Raw genomic sequence first — 3771 nt, forward strand, 5'->3', positions numbered from 1 at the left:
TTGTCTTATTATTATATTTGGACATTCTTATATACGGACGCTCCTGAGACAAAGCGTCGTGCTCCTTAGTTACGCGTATCTGGCGACTCGTTGCTAACGTACGAGCGGTGAGTGGGGGGCAATAGGCGTGAGCCACGGAATCGGGCCGAAATGTGCAAGTAAATCCCAGCACTGTTATACAAGATATAACATAAATGTTGGTTTTTTAAAATATAATATTATATAATATTTTAAGAAAGTAGTGTTTTCCCTCTTCATATTTTTTTGACATATACGCGTGTTTCTGATTTGTCTTGTGGTAGCCGAATAAATTATTACGCTTAATATTCGAGGAAAATTTATTTTACATTTTATTTTTTAATGTAGTCCAACAATTTTTGAAAATTCAATAATGATATTAAATAATTCAATACTTCTAATTGTGTTTAGCGTTAATTCTCACTATATCATATATGTTGGTTCAGAATTATGTATATATTTGAATATCCTATAATATATTACTTATATTTATATAACTTATATTGTTTGAATGAAGAAAGTGAATACAGGTATATTAATTGCAAATGTAGGAATGTAATTATTTTTTGTTTTTATTTTTTTTCTTTCGGCAAATCATTGAAACTTTTGTGAATCAAATATTGTAATCGTTAACAATTATGTTCGATTTCCAGCTGACTGACACTGGATTCGATGAAGCAGGCTCTGTATCCAGTTTAGTCGCAATGTCTCTTCTCAAACGTATGAGAGATAAGAGCGCGAGAAACATATACTGGCACGAGCAATGTGGCACTACCATAGGTATGATGAGTCGTCCAACAGTGTTGACAAACTGCAATTTATCTACTATAAAGTCATGTATACATGATGATCTAAAAGTAAAAGTTTTTTGATAAACTTTATTAATTAATCAATTTATTGTATTTTATTTTATATATTGTATTTTATTTATAATAATTTGATTAACGCAGCAATAGGGAAAGTTACAATGTGTATACAGAGACATATATATATATATTTAATATTTTAATTGAATATTGTCACATTTTCGATAGAAATTATCAAGAGAAACGGTAATATTTCGTATCAAGTCACGCGCTGCAACAAGTCACGCGTAGCAATAGCAAGGGATTTTGTGTTAATTAGTAATTTGATTAATGTAGTGACTGCGTAAGTTACAAGATATTTAGATATTTAATACTGTAATTAAAAGCTGTTACATTTTCGATAGAATTATCAAGAGACACGGTAATATCTCACGCCAAGTCACGCGCCAATTTCATTATTATATTGTTCAACTTAGCAGCGCCAAGTTATTTCAATTAAAACTTTTTATTTTATCTTTTTATTTTGTATTAATTTTTAATCTACAATTTTTATATAAATTTTTTAATTTTTAATATTATTTTTGTAGGAAATTAAAAAACAACTATTTTGTACAATAGTTTTATCGGTTAGAATGTTCCTTTTTAAAAAAAAGAAGCATAAGTTTTTATTCTTAATTTGCGCAATTTTTTTAAACCATTATTTTAGTAGAAAATTTAAAAAACCATTTTGCACATCAATATTTTTTGATATAAATTTACTTTATTAAATCTTAAAATAACACTGTTTTATACAGATTGAGATAATATATTTTTCTAAATAGTTTTTACCATGAGCTTTTAAGAATGCAAAATACAAATATATTGAAAACGAAGTCAGGCAACGGGCGCGAAAAATGTTACACATAGCATAGTATATACATATACATATATATAATTAAACTATCTCAGCGTCTTAAATAGAAAATCAACACATGACAACTGACACAGAAAAATTTTTTCGACTTCAGGTAAATAGTAGTCAAGTTCAATAAGTCACACCCAACAGCTAATTAATATTACGTTGATTTTTATACTATAATACTAGAAGATAATATGCTTCTGCAACGTAAAGCTTTGAAATCTATTATTTCTGCGTCTCGTAATCAAAATCATTAATGGATGACAATATAGAAATAATTTTTTATTAAAGAATTAAGTTTCGACATTACAGTTGACCGCTGTTTAACTCCTGATCTCTAATTTACACTAAAACTTTCTTTTTGTGCATTGTACTCTCAGATTTTTTGTAGAAAGACAAATCCAAAAAAGTACCCGGTTTTAGCCTACTTTCCCTTGTATACTATATATATGCGTTCGTAGTTCTCCCTGGGAAACACCAGACTACCCTCCCCTGTATACTATATATATGTATAAAACAGAACAAAGAAAGAAATTATATTTAAACGATTTTTGTTATTTAAAAATAATGAAGTTTAATTTAAAAGAATTTGAGTGTGCAACAAAAACATCCTCTATGTCTACATTACAAAATAATATCATATATTTATTGTTAGCAGTCGATATGCATGCTCAATGCAATATATTCCCATTATATTACTAACAATGATGTGCACATAATTCAATAATATTATTATGTCCGAGTCAAATGGATGTATAAACAGTTTTTGATAATATTAATAAAAAATGTTATCAAAAAGAAACTTAAGAAAAATAAATTGCATAGAAAATTTGAAAAAAAGATTTACAAATACATATTTTCTCAAAAAGAGTAAAAATCAGAAGACAACGAAAAAAGACGAGAAAAAATAGCCGAACATACATTTGATAGGTGGAGATCAGAACTATCATTCTCAAACAAAACGATCATGCAATAATGTAAAATCATTAATTAAAAAATTATTTTAGCATTGTAGTTTATCACTGGTTAACTGCCGATCTTTAATTTACGATAGAATTCTGTTGTCGCGCATTACTTATAGCACTAAAGGTCGATTGAATCAGACAAATTCCTTGCGCAAGGGTCACTTTTTTTATAAGGATTAATCTCATTCAACAGAGAAATCATCATTGACGTAGTAGTACAAATGTTGGAGGATGCGATAGCGTGTTGAGTTTCGCGATTCTGACAACCGAATCGTTTCAGAGATATTTAATACTGTAATTAAAAGCTGTTACATTTTCGATAGAATTATCAAGAGACACGGTAATATCTCACGCCAAGTCACGCGCCAATTTCATTATTATATTGTTCAACTTAGCAGCGCCAAGTTATTTCAATTAAAACTTTTTATTTTATCTTTTTATTTTGTATTAATTTTTAATCTTTAATTTTTGGATAAATTTTTTAATTTTTAATATTATTTTTGTAGGAAATTAAAAAACAACTATTTTGTACAATCATTATATTTATTAGCCTACAACAATTTCACTAAACAGCAATATTCTTTCGCAATAAAAACGAATTTGCTAATTTACGAATGTATCTCCATAAAATCGAGATAAGACATTTTGATAAGACAAATTATTGATCGATAAAAGATGATGACAAGGCGACAGGAAGATGTATTAGTCTTCTTGAGTCTTATATATTTTGGTATCTGAAGGATATAATTTAGCGAATGCTCGAGATATAACATAAACGTTAATTTTGATGTATAATATTTTATATGATATTTTATAAGAGAGAATGTAGTATTTTCTTAATAAAATTTTCTTTTTTGATACACACGCATATTTTTATCTTGTGGCACCCGGAAAATTATTACATTTTCGATATTCCAGGATATCCAGCGATTTCCAAAAATTTAATAATAATATTAAATATTTCGATACTTCTAATTGTATTTAGTGTTAATTTTCACCATATCACACATGTTGATTCCAAATTATGAATGAATATTTGAAACTCTTATATTATAGTATTTATATCTAACTTTTATATTGTTTT

The sequence above is a fragment of the Formica exsecta genome, unplaced genomic scaffold (assembly GCF_003651465.1).
Source record: "Formica exsecta isolate Colony F162 unplaced genomic scaffold, ASM365146v1 scaffold342, whole genome shotgun sequence".
Taxonomy (NCBI): Eukaryota; Metazoa; Arthropoda; class Insecta; order Hymenoptera; family Formicidae; genus Formica; species Formica exsecta.